Source organism: Rhinolophus hipposideros, assembly GCF_964194185.1.
Source record: "Rhinolophus hipposideros genome assembly, contig: HAP1_SCAFFOLD_285, whole genome shotgun sequence".
Classification (NCBI taxonomy): Eukaryota; Metazoa; Chordata; class Mammalia; order Chiroptera; family Rhinolophidae; genus Rhinolophus; species Rhinolophus hipposideros.
In genome coordinates this window covers 43708-61751 of record NW_027669422.1, presented here as the reverse complement: position 1 = coordinate 61751, position 18044 = coordinate 43708, and the positions used below count along the sequence as shown (strand labels likewise).

General features: G+C 37.0%; 1 protein-coding gene across 1 annotated transcript in view; it reads left to right on the top strand.

Moving 5' to 3' along the window:
• Positions 1–6058: 6058 nt before the first annotated feature.
• Positions 6059–18044, top strand: part of LOC308495594 (glycoprotein endo-alpha-1,2-mannosidase-like) — a gene marked incomplete at its 3' end in the record, with an annotated part of 29791 nt that continues 17805 nt past the window's right edge. The window contains exon 1 of the mRNA XM_081080563.1: positions 6059–6401. The remainder of the gene's footprint in view (positions 6402–18044) is intronic.

Genomic DNA, 18044 nt, shown 5'->3' with positions numbered 1-18044 from the left:
CTCTCCGGAAAGAGTACAGCCAACTGAATTCAGCCCCTCAATTGATGTAATTATAAGGCAGGTAGCTCTCCCTAAACTTATGGGAAGCTGGCCCATCATCTTTAAAAATCGTTTGTGCTCTGCACGAAACAGGTTCTCAAAATGTTCACTGAGAATTAGATTTTAATCAATGGAACAGAGTAGAGTGTCCAGATATAAACCCATGCCTGTATGGTTAATTAATCTATGACAAAAGAGACAAGAATATACAATAGGATAAGGACAATAATATGATAATAACTATGTATAGTGCCAGGTGACTAGTCAGGGGGATCAGTTTGTAAATTATATAAATCTCTAACCACTATGCTGTACATCTCAAACTAATATACAATAATATTGAATATCAACTGTAATTGAAAATTTTTTTAAAGGAATAAAGGTGAAGTGGAATAGGTTCAAATTTCCAGGTATAACACAAATAAGTCATGGGGATGTAATGTATGAATATAGTCGATAATAATGTGATAGCATTGTATGGTGTCAGATGGTACTGGATTTACCATGGTGATCACTTCTTTAAGGTATATAAATGTTGAATAACTGTGGTGTACACCTGAAACTAACATAATATTGTATGTTAGCTATATTTTAATAAAAACCTTTTTTAAAAAGAAAGAAAGGGGATACAGACATATAACCTAGGCTTAGCTAAGCGGTTTATTTTAAACAAAAAATTTAAATCTTGAAGAAAAGAGGCCAATAATACAGGCAAAATTGAAAAAAAACATCATGGTGGGATCAAACACATTGAGAGTTTAATGTAACCCTGAAAATAGCAGTGCCCTAATCTGTACTGTTGCATGAAGCTGAGCTCCCAATTGCCCCACCCTTCTGGGTTCCTACCCGTTGCTGTTGCCTAATATACTAGCCTTCACCTTCAAGCTGTACTCTATAACCTTTCACAGAAAGTCTATTTGTGTTTTAGGTGCCAGATGCAGTTTCTGTTGCTTGTAAAAAAAAAAAAAAAAAAAAAAGAAAAGAAAGAAAAAATAAGAAAAAAAGACTTCTGACTAATGCAAGGAGAGGCTATGGACAGGAACCAAGAAGACATCTCAAGTGAGTGGACTGATAACAATTATAAAATGACATGATGTTTCTAGGAGACGCGAATGAAACTTCTAGGAATGGAGAGGGAAAAAGACGTGAAACATTCAGGAGACACACAGTGAGGGCAGTTCTAAGGCTGGAGTGAACAGTACATGCTGTGTTTCCCCGAAAATAAGACCTAACCAGAAAATAAGCTCTAGCATGATTTTTCCAGGACGACATCCTCCGAACGTATAAGCCCTAATGCGTCTTTTGGAGCAAACCTTAATATAAGACCCAGTCTTATTTTCAGGGAAACACAGTAGTATCAGGAAGTAGGGTTAAATAATAATGACTAAGTAACCTCCTAGTCTTTTATTCTTTTATCCCCCAAATAAATTAATTGTTGAATTTTTGTTATATGTCCACAACTTCTGTTGGCTCTGGACATATAAAAAGGGCAAAATCCATACTGTCAAGGAGATGCTAGTCTTTTACAGTGCAGTAGGTGATTTCAGAGTACAAATCCCTTCATCTTTTAATTTTACCATTTAAATAACTCTCTCTCTCTCTCTCTCTCTCTCTCTCTCTCTCTCTCGCTCTCTCTCTCTCTGTAGAGCTAATTATTGCCACCAATTTATCAATTTAAAAAATTGCAAATGCCTACTCTGATTGAAAAAATCACAATTATTTAAAAACTGGTAGAAACAGAAATTAACTAATATTTCTAATATCATATAATCCTAAAATGAAAGTAAGTGTGCATCCTGGAGACAGTATTTTCCATTTTAAAATGACACACGTATTTGTTAGTTATGGTTAATTATAGATTTATGAGTTTACTGTGAAATAATATAGTACAGAAAAGAGGGAAGTGAAAATGGACATATGAGTGTTGGAAAGGCTGATGCCACCAGAGTCTGCCCTACTGGTTACCTCTCGACCCAACTGTCCCTACACACTTATCACCTTGGACTCTCACAACACCCTTCTTCCTAGAATACACACACTTGGATTAAAATTCTATTGCTACAATTTTGATAGTCCTCTTGAGACTGTAATCACATAGAACAGGGAGTTTAAAGCACGAAGTGGTGTAAATTCACTTGTTAATCAGAGAAGAAACATAACGAAATGTATCTCTCATGTCCAAAAGGACACTGATGTCTCACCTTTTTCCAAATCCCCCAATAATATAAGAGAAGAACTAGAAAGATATGCACTAGGCTATAAGATAAAATTACAAGATGCAGTGCTCGGTAATAACTCTAGTCCATATAAGACTCACAGGGGCTTACTTACACAGCACTAATAAAGAGATTATCCAAACCTATTCCTCACTCACAGATGGATGTCACAGTGGATAGCTTCCCAAGCCATCTACAAGCCACAGTGGCATACATCTATCATCCCGCCACCATAATTGCTGGAGCCTCAATTTCCTGAACACGCTTCATGTGGCAGTGTGTTGTGGTGAAGTGAAATTAATTAGCTAGGAAGAGCTTCTCTTCTAGGGTGCCACTAATGTGTCACAGGTATGCCAAAGATATTGTTCTCCTTGACCCTAGGATTTACCACATAAGGTCTGGAATAGACAGAGCTATAAGACCCATCATGAGGCAAGCAGGCTGTTTGCCTCAATGGTTTATGAAAATATTATTTTCTGTTTGACAAAATGCGAACAAGTATTGGAGGCACTATGTTGAACCAACATTCACTAGGCTCTCTCACTAAGACCTCTGAGAGAGTCTGGCGCCATAACCATCCGTATCTACATAGTGGACCTCTATCAGGGATTGCAAACTGGGGCATGGGCTCCCCAATGATAGCTACAGAGCAGGGGTGTTCCTGGGCAGAGAATCAATACATGTACTATGGCCAGGTTTGCCAATGCCAGCACATGGAGTACCACCTCAGCAGTCAGAGAACAGCTCAAACTTCCAAGAAAGGAGTTAATCTGTCTAAATTCCAGATTCCAAACATAGTGGAGGGGCAGAGATACCATGGCACCTGGTTTCAGACTAAGGGTGTCAGTTATACATTAGGTTTTGAGGAAACAATTTAAGGCCCTTTATTTCCCCTTCTACTTACCTATCACTCTTAAAGATGAACAGGCATATGGAGCATATCAGTGGGTTACTATAGGAGTACCTTTAATGACATACTTTTTTATTGAAATTCCATTGGTCCTGGTACCTCTCAGCATCAAATATAGTTTAACCAAAAGGATATCCACCACCCCTAGTGCTAGTATCTGTGATGTACACTGTACACTGTGATGTGTCCTCCCCCAAAATGGAACATGACCTATAACTGGCATTGGGAGAAGACATCCACTGAGTGCTTCCATTTTACTCTTCTGAACACCTAAAGACCTATATTCCACCACCCCCTGCCGTTTGTATTGGAAACTGGAAGACTGATGTGTGGGAAGATGCTGTCAATTCCATGGCAAGGCCTTTATAGTCTTTCATCACCTTTCTAAACACAGGAACACCCCATAGGGGAACCAACCTAGAAGGTGACGAGCAGTATATATTCCAGGATCTTGGATTGGACCCAATATCTTGGTAAGGTCTATCTCCTTCTCTTCCTCTAAACTATTCTCTGCTGGGGTTAAGTCTTGTTCATTGCCTATCCAATAAACATTCTGTCCTTTTTTCTTGTAACGGAGCTCTGCATTTATTTCTGGGGTAGGGTGGTGAACCCTGGTAAAAGGCCACATTTCTAAGACTCCCTTGCAGCTGGGTATAGTTAAGTGACTAAATTACATTCAATCACATAAGAGCATAAATTGTTGAATGCTACTTCCCAGAAAATTCCTTTAACAAGTAGCTGGAGGAGCAATCCTTGCCCTTTCCAACATTCCCTGCCACCACCTTCTTTCTACTTCCTGACTGGGATTCAGACAAGATGTCTAGAGCTGTGAGAACAAAGCCCCAAAAAGCAGTTTCCAGGCTCTCGGCCTCACATAGAAAGATGCTGGCTCAGGTAGTAAATGGCCATCAACTGTGATTGGATGGCCATCAGCTGTGGCTAGTTGGCTGTCAGCTGTAACCAGTGAGCCATTGGCCACTAATATAACTCCCGTGGCTACACTAGCAGGAAAAATGGGGCCTAGCAAGAAGATGGTGGCTGGTAAGCACGGACTGCTGTTAGGACGGCGGGTTGCAGATTATGTAGATCCTGCTTCCTGTGTCTTCAGCCCAGCCGCCAGCGAGAATATATTGGTTTGACTCCCCTACCTATGGCTCTGTGGGTGTTCCTTTTTGGCCTCACCATGTCCTGCGTTCTTATGTGGGGAGCGGGACCAGAGACCCCACCTGACACCCTGCTTGACAAGAGCATAACAGCCATCTTTAACTATAAGATATGAGGATAAAAACCAGAATATTGAGTGAGGATGGAAGCCAGCAATAAGGATGGTGGAGCAAAAATAAATAAAATGAAAAAATAAAATGAAACAAGGAGTCTGGCTCCATTATAACTGTTGAGTCACGATATAAGCCAAGGACTCCTTTTACAGAAGAGAGGAGCAAGGCTTTGTCTTATTTACACAACTGTTATTTGAGCATTTTTTTTTATACAGCTAAATCTGATCCTAAATGACATACAATTTTGTATGTGTCTGTGGCTCGTTGAAATGGAGGCAGGGAAAAGGAGGGCTGTAGGCATAAATGTTTGCATAGGCCTGGGAAATGAGAAGAATCTTTATTGCTACTTCCAAAAGTGAAATGGGTGCTGCTTTTCTGGTAGCAAGATCAACCCCACGGATCTTGTGGGTGGAGACTATTATAATAATAAATGGTAATTAGGAGCAACTAAAGGCTACTATTAGTTTAATGTGTTAGGAAGTTCTCAACAAGAATTTGATAAGCAAGAGAGCATTTACATTTTAAAAATACATTAGGATCATGTACAAATTAATTTTATACATAAGGATCATGTACAAAGTAATTTTCAAAAACAAACAAGCCAATTAAAAATAAGCCAAAAATTGAGAACAGGCATTTCACAGAAACACAAATAGCCACTAAGCATATATAAAGATGCACAACCCTATTAGCAAGGGGGAAATGCAAATTAAAAGATGCTATTAATATTTCCAGGCAAAATTTTTAAATCTAACAATAGCAGGTGTTACGGGTAATGATGTGCCAGCCCAGTCCATGTGAAATAGATTTATGCATAGATGAATCTCAAAACCTGAATGTGTACTGAAACAAATGCAGTATGATTCATTAAACAAAATACAAACACCAGGAGAACATATTGTTATGTAATCATCATACATATGTAACTATTTTCAAAAAAAGCAAGGAAATGAGTAATCCAACATTCAGCATAATAGTCATTTCTGGGTGGGAGGGAAAGAGATACTTTAGGAGAGTATCTTCCTAGGCTTCAAAATCACTGCTTTTTCTGTATCTTCAGCTTCGTAGTGGTACCTGGATATTATTTTTATTATTCTTCTTTAAAATGTGCAAATATGAGATACGTACATTTCACAATTAAAATTTGTTTAAAAAATTCAGTGAGATCTTAAAGAGAGCCCTAAATTGCATACATCAGCAAGTTCTCGCCTAGGTCAGGATTTTCTTGTTACCATGTAACCAAACAAAAGAGAATTCTCTTGGCTTCTGAGGATGATGCAAGATGGAAACCTTCAGCTGTAACCGCTGTCTCAAAAGTTCTTGTTTTTCACACCTGCCTCACTGTTCTCAATTATTTCTATAAGTATTCCAGTACAAAGGTGATTTTATATAATACAGCTGCAAATTAAAAATGCCATCTTTTACGTGTCTACTTTCAGTCTTCCAAGTAAAGTTCCATTTTTTTTCCCAAAGGCAAAATAGTTCCTCAATTTAAAAAGTTTGAAAACAACCAAGGGCACTCGATCGTGTTAGATGCAACTTCTGAATGCTTGCTATCAAACACAGCTGTCCTTTATTAGTGAGAGCGTCCCAGCGGAACCTTAGACGACCAACAGTTTCTAAGAGAGGGGCGGGTCCTCGGAGAACGAGGATGGGAACCCAACCGGACTCTGCTCTTTTTCTCCGCTAGCACAGGACGGCCTGAACAGCTCTTCCCTCTTTCATCGACGCCCCTCCTACCTCTCAAAGATAAGAGGGGCCTGTGCCGGGGGAACCAGAGCCCCGCCCACCCAGTAAGCCCCGCCCCTCGGGGTTCCCGGAAGTCGCGGCGCTCGGCTTTAGGGAGGCGCGGTTGCCGGCGCTGGCAGCCGGGAGGCCCTGGGTGCTGTGTCTCTGCACTTCCATCCTCAGCAGCTCAGGCGGCGGAGTCTCCGCTGGTGACCGGACTCCCAGACCCTGGTGAGTGAGCTGAGGGCCCCAGGGCCCCGCAGCCGCGTTGGCGGCGGGCGCGGGCCCCACTGCCGGCGCCTGTGCGCTCCTGCGCCAGCCAATCTGCTCGCCGCTCCGCTGCCCACGGCCTTTGACCCTGCGCCCCCCGGCCGGCGGCGGAAGGCGGCGGGCTGCGAGCCGGGGCGTCCCGGGCCGCCCTCCCCGTCGCTCGTGCCCTTATTTTTGTCTAGGTTAGGCCTGTTGCCGTGTACCCTGCCTTATCCCAGCCCCGCCGGCCTCGTCTCCGCCGCTTTGGAACGGAACCCCTGGTCGCCTCGGTTTCTTTCTTCTCTCCCCACCGCATTGGGATTTCGGGAGTGGCGGAAGCCTTTCAGCACTTGTCTTCGTCAACCCAGACAGATTATGCTGCTGGGCCGGGAGCCCGTGCGCAGCGGGGAGGGTCGGGCCTACCCGGCCCGGGTGGCGACGCGAGACGAGGGTGGCGGTCGCCGGTCTCCCGGGGCCGGGGCGGCGGGAGCGCAGAGCCCGGATGGGAGGCCCCGCGAGACGGTTTTTCCTTTCACCTGTGCACGTGCTCGGCACTAGCATCGCAGGCTGACGTTTGGCTGCGCCTCGGGTGCAGCCGTGCTGGACTAGTCTTTTTCCATTGTCCAGAGGAGCGCCTTGAAATTCAGGGAGTTACGAGAGTTTGTTTTCGTTTTATGGCAAGACCTTTAATGGAGGATAATATGTGAATTAAAAAAAAAAAAGACAAAGAGTACTGGAATGGGTTATGTTAACGTATTTAAACAATAGTTTGACAACATGCAAAATGAGACTTACGTATTGGTAATATTCAGGCACGTTGTTTGCAAATCGTTTTCATCATCTGTCAACCCGTTCCTATTAAGCTATATGTAAACCCTGAAAAAAACGGTCCGGTGACTCTTAGGAGTTTCAGGCTCCAGGCGTAAAACAGCCACATTATGAATAGTAAGTGTATGATCAGAAAGTTAGCTGTCTTGAGATGCAATCGGGGCTACAATTTATGAGTAGGTAAAAGATACTCCTTGTTTACTGAGTCCATAATGTTTAAATGAAAACATGACCACGGGTCAGCAGTTTTTATCTGAGTCACAAAAATCACGGTGTTACCTTCTCTAAACGTGGTGTGTCTAATGTGTTACAGGAAAGTGGAAGGAGTCCTAGAGCCAGACCTGCCCCGCTCCTTGCTCCTTGCTCAACCTCAGACAGGTTACGTGCTGTGGGCTAGCTCAGGTGTTTGGATCAAGTTGCCAACTGCTCTGTACCTTATTTCCATCACCTGTAAAATGGTGTTAAAAAGTTCTACTCCATAAGTTGTGCTGAAAGTTAAAATGAAAGGATGAGATTATACTTCACTTAATTTTTGTTAACCCAAGGGTGCAGGTGTTTACATTAAAACTACTTGGGCGGGATTCTTGCTGCCAAAACTGATTTTGAAAGTTCCAGATGTATCTTCTAGTACTAGTTGTTTACTTCCAGTGGCGTCCTAGAAAATAAAATTGAAGGAAACAATACCAAAAAAAAAACAAAACACCAGAAGTCTGTATAATAATAGTTAAAAGGTGAAATCCTTTTGGCTTTTTTGAATAACAGGATGATAGCAAATACTTTTTGAGATGATACTTGACATCATACTGCTTCTGGATCACTTAGACTTCCCTAGACCTCCAAGTCAAAAACTAACATTTCAAAGGTTAAATGCACAAAACACAAAAATAGAAGCCATAAAGTTGCAAAAGAACCTATTATGTAAGGTAAACTGCCCTTTGAAGATAACAGATTTTCAATAGGTAGTAGTACCTTGAGTGGGTTCTTGTTTTGAAAACCTATACATCTGCAATTGCAACGTGTGTTTTTTTTCTCTCAGGTGACTTCTGAAATGTCTTTCTTTTGTTGAAGCCAAATAAATAGTTCTCCTACTCCTTTCCTGTGAGGTCATTAGACATTTTAGGCATCTCAAGGGTTATTGTGGTTTTGCTATGTTGGACGTGATAGTTTTTATTAAAATTGATTTTTTTTTGGTTGTCATATTTGTTATTTATTATGTGGGTGGGGAAAACACCATTTGTGGTAGATTGCATTTTCTAAAAATGTTCACAGCAATCTTTCCAGGCTCACGTGCTCTTGCAAACCTTGCCATACTACTCTCAGTACTAGGAGTCTATTGATCTCTCCCTTTCAACTTGGAAGGGGTTATATTGCTTTGACCAAAAGAGTATAGTAGATATGATACTAGTTACTTCTAAGACTAGATCTAAATGTTATATAGCTTCTATCTGCCTCTCTCTTGGGATACTCTTCATTGGAAACCGATGGCCATGTTGTGAGGAAGCCCAGGTTAAATGGAGGGTCATGTGTACATACTTCCGTTGACTGCCCCCATTGAAGGTCTCAGCTGATAACCATAATCCACTGTGAGATGTGTACAAGCCTTAAGAATCTTACAGAGCTCAGTCTTTAAGCCACGTCAGCTGATACTGAAATGGAGCACAGACTAGATATCTTTCTAAGCCTTGCCTCAATAGCACATTTGTGAGCAAAATAAATACTCCTGGTGTTTTAAGCTACTAAGTTTGAGATGTTCCTTAATGCATATATAGATGGCTGGAACAATGTCTTCATATCTAAACTTTTGTTCATTTCAGTAAAATAATTCTTACAGTACTATATAGTGAGAGAACAATGCTCCTTGGAAATTGACCATTAGCACTTCCCCGCATTTACCTATTTCTCCAAACTTAAAATTGATTTTAAAATTGGATCCATTTATTATTATTTCTGTATAAGTTCCGTATAGACTATAAACTGTCGAGTATATGTATTGTCAGTAGAATCTGTTTATATACCCATTGCCCCAATTTTATACTAATGTCCAAAATAAGAGAGCCAGAAATTAAATTGTTTAAGCTGAACACTTAATGGTCACTGACTATGTATAGGATATATTGGGCCCTACTAGAGTGTTACGATAAGGACTCCATTTCTGGACCTTAAAGAGCAAAGTAGTAGGGGATATAATACGTGTAAACAAATAGCATGGTGCAAGACATAATAAAGAAATGCCAATTTAGAAAGCATGTAATGCTGTGACACTAGAACATAGGAGAAAGAAATATCAAGAAGAGACAACATTTGAGTTGTGTCTTGAAGAATGAGTAGTATTTCAAAAGTTAGCTAAGCTATATAACAAATAGGCATTTAGAGAGAATAAATGTTTTGGTTATTGATTGTTTGCCAGACACCCATCTGTTATAGTACTCGTCATCATAAATCCTTGTTCATAATTATTCAGTATTACAATAAGCCGGAAATGATTCTAAGCATTTTATAATATTTCATCCTCAAGAAAAATTCTATGAATAAGTTAATAACTTGTACAGATGGGGAGAAAAACAGAAAGGTAAGGTCACTTGAATAGGTGAAATAGATAAAAAAATGGCAAAGCTGGAATTTGAACTCAGGTGTTGGACCTGCAGAGCCCATACTTTTAATCACAATGATCTCCCTTAATTTTGGTTGTGATGACTTGAAGTCCGGAGGTTGCTGTAGAACCAGTGGATCATCTATATGATGTGATAAAAAAAAATTGTTAAGTGAATGAATTAAGTAATGTAAAAAAGAAAAGAGGGACCAATTTAAGAAGCTACATTGACAGAAAAGAGGGAAACAAAGGCAACGACTTTTCATAAATTGATATGTTTTATGTTCATGTATCGATCTGAGAAATGAATCTACCAAATGTGAAAGAAGTTTCAGAACTAGTTGTTGCCTTACATTTCTTTACTTTTTATTTATTTTTAAATCTAGTTAGTGTTTACCATTTGATTGAAGCATTGCCCTTTTACATTTTCTTTCACATACATTGTCATGCATCATTCACAGAACAACTTGGTTAGAAAACAAAATACGTAATATTTTTTTTTTTTTTAAGAAGAGATTAAGTGACTTTCTTGGGGTCACACACATCATGGCTGATTTGAACTTAGATCTTCTATTTCAAGATCAATATTATTTGATATTGATATTCCATTATATATCCTGACTCTTTCATGCATTTCACCACTCAGCTGGTCGCATCTCAAAAATCAATGTCTTACAGATTTTTAAATCCAATAATTATCTCTTCCGTTCGTTGTGACTCACCAGTATTTGTTACCATTGATTTTGTTACCAAACAAAATTTTCTTCTTTATGAAGGATTATGTTCTAATTTTAAAAGACAGTGTTAAGAATATATTACTGTATTTTCACACCTAGAGATAATCATTATGTTTACATTATTTCCTTCCAACTCTGTGTATCTTTAATATAGTTGAGATCGTATGTTCACAACTTTCTGTTTCTACTTTATGGGAATTTCAGGACAACAAGTCAGAGGTAGGCTGTCATGGTCATGTCATTCCTTTATTCCTATCTATAGGACTGTCACATTGCACAGGTAGGAATTTCATTCTCTGGAGTCATGCAGTGCAGAGCTTGAAGGACTATGAATTGACCCTTCCCAAATTAGCAGGTATTAGGTTATCTAACAGCTCATGTCCTCCAGTGTGCAGATGGGATTCTTTATAAATTTTTCCCTGATTAATTTTCACATAAGTTTAGACTTACAGAAAAGTTTCAGAAACAGTGCAAAGAACTCAATAATCCTTGTATGTTTTCCTATAGATTGATCAAATGGTAATATTTTACATTTGCTTTATCATTATACAAACACATGTACACTTATATAGTACGTTGTATACAATTACATATACATTATGTATAATGTATATGTATGTGTATAGATCAGTGTGTGTCTAATATTTTCTCATGATTAAATCAAATTTACATTTTTGACAAATACTATGGCAGTGATTCTGTGTCCTTAGGGCATTCTCTCAGGAAGCTCATATCTACTTCCAAAATTAAGTGATGGAGTTAATTTTGATCACTAGTTTAAGGTGGTGTCTGCTAGGTTATACACTGTTAAGTTACTATGTTTCCCTTTGTAGTTAATTAGGCATCTTTTGGGAGATACTTTGCTAATATGTAGATATCCTGTTTGTCATCAAATTTTTTCTCCCGCATTTAATATACATTGATGATTTTTGCCTGATACAGTTATTGTGGTAGTTGCCAAATGGTGATATTCTAATTTCATTATTCTATTTAAATGTATTAGTTGGCATTCTTTATTCTATTTCTTTATTTTTGCATTTTAAAATATATCAGTATGGATTTATGAATTCTTTATTTTACTGCCTATAATTTATTATTCCTCTTTGTTATTTTGATGCTGAAATTGTCCCAGATTTAGCCAGTATTTGCCCCTCCACGCTAGTTCCTGTGTCCTATGGATGTGCCCCCTACATTTTTGAGTATTTCCTTACTTGCAAGGTGTTCTAGGCTCATCTTGTTCTTTCCCATCCACAGTCTTAGAATCAACATTTCTCCAAGGAACCTTGTTCTTTTCAGTAGATATGGGTAGTATTTGAAAACCAAAATCTTGATGTCAGATGTGTTCATTGCTACTGGAGTTTCTTTGGTTCTAGACTCCCGCTGTGGACAGAGCAAGGAAATAATGAGAATATATTTATGGGTACACACACACACACCGCTACACCTGTTTATTGAGCTGAGAAAAGCCACACATCCATACTGATACTGCCAATTACAATCTGACAACACGTTTCATTCTGGCTTCCCACTTTCTATAGTTATAACCCACTTTTTTTGTCAGTGAAAACCCTGGGCCCCATTTTCCAGCATATAGCTTATTTGCTTACTTTTAGGGTATATATTAAGTATTTTAAGAATTGCTAACCTGTACCTTTGCAAAAAAACAGAACTTACTAACTAGAGTTCAACATGCAATATTTGTTTGTTTTGAGTGTGAACTCTAACGTGGCTCAAAAAGACAAAACTAGGTAAAAAGGTATACTCAGAGAAGAGTCATTTCCATTCCCCAACTCTCTTATTACATTACATTCTCATCCACCCCATATTTTCTATCCCGTTTCTCTTTAACCCTTGTAAATAATCAACCTATTAGATACTTGTTTATTCCTTCTGTGTTTCTTTGGCTCACTTAACATATTTTCTAATTGCATTTTGCTTTTTTCACTTAGGTGCAGTATATCCAATACATTATGTGATTTCAAAGAGCTCATCCTCATTTTTTCACCTAAATACTCCAATATTTTACAATTACAAACAATGCTGTATATGAATTTATGTACTATTGATTGTGTATTTTCAAGGTGAATTCTATGAAGTAGGATTGCTAACTCAAAAGGTAAATGAGTTTGTAATTTTGTTACATAATATATTGCCAAATTCCCAAAAGAGTTGTACCAATTTGCATTCACTCCCAGTGCATGTGAGTGTTTTCTCTTGCTGACAGGATGTATTTCATACTTTTTTATTTTTTGCCAACATCATAGATAAGAAAGGATATCTTTGTGTAGTTTTCATTTGCATTTTTCTAATTTTGAATAAGGTAGATCTTGCCAAATACATTTTCACTCAGTTTGTCAATTGTCCTTCCCATTTGTTTATACATAATGTTTTTTGATACATATGTTTAACATTTTATGTAGTTCCATTAATCTCTTTTCCTTTGTTGCTTCTGAATTTTGAGTCATAGTTATAAAGTTACTACAAGATGTTAAGGGAATTCCGGTGGGATTATTTAAGCATTTGAATAATTCTGAGCCCTACAATGTGTATTATTATTCTTTGGGAGATTGGGGTAGGAAATAGAGAGGTTGTTTAAAACCCTTGATTCAAAAGTGTCAGAGAAGCTGAGACTATCAGTGGATTGTGGCAGCTGAGAAAATGAACAGTTTTTGGCAGTTTCATGGCTTTGTGTGGATCAGAATTGGAATTCAGGGCCCTTCTGTGGCCGTAAAAGAGAAGGGATCTTGAGAAATACCTGTGGCTTTGTTTTCAGAACCCGTGGTGTAAGGGAGAAAGGATGAATGAGAAATAGACCAAATATTCAGAGGGACTTATACCCAGTTTTGAAGATGTTAATTTGTGATTAGATAATCTTCCTCTACTCTAGCAGGCTTCAAGAAGCAAAAATAAGCTTTCTCTGAATGAAAATAATATATAGAGCCTCTCATTGTCTCTAAAAATTTTCATGTACAGTGTCCGGCATTCAGTGAAAATAAACCTAGCTTACACACACACACATAAAAGATAGCAACTGTCCAGATGTTAAGAGAAAACCAAACAAACAGGCAGTAGAAACAAAACAACTTCAAATTCAGGTTATTTGAGGTGGGCTTTAAATAAATGGGATTAAAATGTTCAAGGAATTAAGGACTAAGATGGAAAATTATAGCAGAGAACTGATGTTCTTGGAAAGGGTCAAATGGAAATTTTAAGACTAAAATTATACCTGAAATTAAGTTACAGCTGAAGAGAATTAAGAAACTGAAAGAACGTTCAGAATTAATTATTCAGACTGAAGCATAGAAAGAAAAGGAAGGAAATAATTTATTTTTTAAAAACTAAATGGGACATAAAATTCTAACATATATGTGATATAGTCCAAAATGAGATATGAGAGAGCAAGAGAGCAATAAATAATGGAGCAAAAGCAATATTTGGAGAGATAATTGACAAGAATTTTACAAAGCTAAGGAAAGATATCAGCCCACAAATTTCAGCATTTGAACCTAAAGCAGCTTAAATATTAAGAAAAGCTTACTGTATACACGTTTCATGGGAAAACAGCTGAAAACAAAAGATGAGAAAATATAAAAAGTAGCCAGAGAAAAAGAAAATGTGTTGTCTTTAGAGAATCAAGGGGGGTAAAAAAAACCCCAAAATGTCACAGGTGAGTTTTCAACAGAAATAAAGATCGAAGATGATGGGTGGTGCTAAAAGAAAATCATTGCCAATTTAGAAGGCTATACATATTTGTCAGAGAGAAGGAAAGATAAAGGTATTTTCAAGCAGACTAATAAGACAGTTTATCAGCAGCAGACCTACACTAAAAGCCCTATTAAAAGAAATATTTCTTCACTCTAAGGAAATTATTTTGAACGGAAGTATGGAGTTGCAGGAAGACATAAAGAACATTAACTGTACAAAACAATATGATATCTAGTGTGGTTACAATATATGTAAAAAATAAAGTACCGATATCTAGTGTGGTTTACAATATATGTAAAAAATAAAGTACCAAAATGAGAGCACAAAAGTTGGGAATTAAAGTCTTCTAAGTGTGCTTTCATTGTTTGAGAAATAGTAAAGTTCTAATTCATACTATATTTTAACATTCTGTAATCACTAAAATAGTAGCAAAGAGAATGTATAATTAACAAGCAAATAAAATTGAAACAATTAGAAGGTAACTGAAAATATACCATGTAAGAAAGAGGCCCATAGGAAAGTAAGGGTAGATTTAAGGCTTTAATGTCCCGATATGCAAAATTTTAAATGTACTGAATACTGTACATTCTGTAATCACTAAAATAGTAGCAAAGAGAATATATAATTAACAAGCAAATAAAGAAAATTGAAACAATTAGAAAGTAAGAGAAAATATACCATGTAAGAAAGAGGCCCATAGGAAAGTAAAGGTAGATTTAAGGCTTTAATGTCCCTATATGCAAAATTTTAAATGTACTGAATACTACAATTATTGGACAAAGGTTATAAACAGTAACAATAAAACTCATTTCAAAAAAACCTAATTATTCAAGGTAACAATAAAATGATGAAAATGATACTCAGTGCCAACATGAACCAAATGAAATGTTATAGCTATATTAATTTTAGAGTAGAATTTAAGTCAAAACCCACCAGTAGAGAAAGAAAGGAACATTTCATTATAAACCAAAATTTAATACTTCAAGAAAATAGCACAGCCCTAAATGTCTTCACCTAATAACATCAATTAAAGTTATATAATATAAACAGTTATAGACATGCCACAGTGATATTGGGGTTTTTTAACACTAGTAGAAGAAAGGAGTGAGGATATGAAACAAACAACATTCTTAGTATATTTGATAGACACATAAAACTCAGTAACCACTAGCTGCAAAGTATTCTTTTCAGGTGCATATGGGACACTTATTGAAATTGGTCGTAGGTTGAGCCTTAAAGCAAGTCTCCACATATTTCAAAGCATTCTAATCACACTGGGAATGTTTCCAGGGGATTCACACTGAAAATGAGTAACAAAAAGATGACTAGAAAATCCCCTAAATACTATACATTTATCAATGTCATCAAAGAATAAATCATAATGAAAATTATAATACATTTTCAGCTAAGTAGCCATGAAAATACAGGAGTACAAAACTCATGGGATACTGCTAAAAATATACTTAGAGGTAAAGTTATCGTATTAATTACGCCAGAAATATGTTCACAAAATATATGACAACTGTAATCTAATACCGAAATACAAGTAAACAGTAAAATACAAGTAAACAGTAAAAATAATTGTATGAGATGAATAGGTAAATTACAAATATGCAAACTGAGAAATGAGGTTATCAGAAAATAATTAAAATTAACAGAAAAAGTACTTCATAAATTATTTCATAAATGAATACTAGGAAAAAAATACAAGAGATAATCCCTTATGAGAAATAGAGGATAAAGAGAAAGTTAAAATATTAAAATGAAGAACGGGATAAAAAAATGCAGTTGTAAAAACTGAGGAAAAATTCAATGAAAGTAATGGGACTTGCTATAGAAGAAAAGCAAAGCAGTGAAACAACAAATTAAAATTGAAAACATTTGCTGACAAAGAAGTTGTCAAAGGTTTGATTTTCAATTACAATTGGCATTCAGTATTATATTAGTTTCAAGTGTACAGCATAGTGGTTAGACATTTATATATTTTATGAATTGATCCCCCCGATTAGTCTAGTACCCACCTGGCACTATACAGTTATAATGTTATTGACTATGTTCCCTGGGTTAGCTAACTTCTTAATAAGAGAGTTCCTATATGATTGTGTTTTCTCTGAGTTATAAGGCATGGCTGTCTGAAGAGAATTGAAGTTGGTGATGGAGTAGCACGTTTGATTTAAAAAATGAGAAGGAATGAAATAATTCTTTTGAGGTTAGAAAAGTGAACATACTGGGGTGTAGTAATAGGATTGTTAAGCAGTCTGAAGTGTTGGTTTGAATATTATGGTCATGAATTTGAAGTGAAAAGTCAACATGGTTGTGCATTTTTTCTCCAATATTCTGTGATTCTGGATCAAGATCAAGATAGGTATCATTTATTTGAGGTTTTCCCAGGTAAGTACTATAAAAGGAGAGAAGTAAAGAGAGTTAAGGGTGTTTGCAAGTGAGGAATTGCATTGCTGGACTGTGGTGTCACTAGAGACAAAATGTAAAGAAAAGGAGAAATACGGAAAAAGTGATAGTCAGTAGAATGGACATCCCAATGAGGTCAAGGTATTGCTAGAATAATACTAGAGGGGCTTCTAGTATAAAAGGTTATATTTACAAAATGAAAGAAAAAAATGAAATAGAGATTTTTGAATAGTAAATGATTGTAAATGACAAGAGCAAGAGTAAGAGTATGACGTTTGAGTTAGTGAAATGGGTGGAACAGATCATTAGAAGCGAGGCAGTCAAGGATTGTGCATCTAAAGTACTGAATGGATCATCCAAGTTGGTAAAGTCAGTAAGGATTAGTAACAAGTAGAGTAGGAGGGAAGACAATAAGTCAGTTTCTGTAATCATCAGTGAATGGGAGATGGTTAGATTCAGAACATGGTAAAGTTTGATGCTTTGAATGTCATTCTTACAGGTGCTTCATCCTGATCTAAACTATGCCAATATTTTGTTTACAAGTCTTCAGTGGTCCCCTGGTGACCCAAATAAGAACTGTTCTCTCATTTAGGTACAATATGGGTTCAACATGCCACTACAGCTTTGCTTTACCACACCATCTTTTCTGTGCTACAGCCAAAAGATGCCTTATTTTTCCTGTCCAGTATATCTCTGGGCATACTGTTTCTGACACTTATGGCTATTTTCTTTTTCCTATCTTTTACACCAGCTTATGCATATTATACTCATTCTTCCAAGATTTTACTGTTTTTCCTAACAATTTTTCCCCAACTCCTTTCGTTTATATGGCATTTCATTCCTTTATATGCCTTCCACTTCTCCTTTGGCACTTTTCTTTGAGTTTAGTTAGTTGCATATATGTTTTCCCCTTCCTCATGGACACCTGGAACATAAGACTGTGTCTTAATAATAAACCTACCATGCTCCTTTTTTATGTAATACAGTTGCTCAATTAAAAATTAGTTACACATCTTTTTGTTTTTTAGAATTTTTTCCCCCATATTCTAACTAAAAAATAAAATTTTGTTTGTTCCTTGGAGAACAATAAGGATTCAATTGTTTCTTATTTTAAAGTCATTTGTCAACTTTTATAATGCTTGTTTTAGCTTTTATATTATTTATTGATTACATGACATACTTGAATGAGTTCAGCTTGTTGGTGTGGTTACAGTATATCCACATGATAGCAGTATTAAAATATAACAATGGCTTATGGGGAGGGGATCCTTAAATTAGAGTACTAGTAACAAGTAAGTGATATTTTGATAATCTTATTTTCCAAGTTTAGGAAGGAGAATATTTGACATAAAAGTA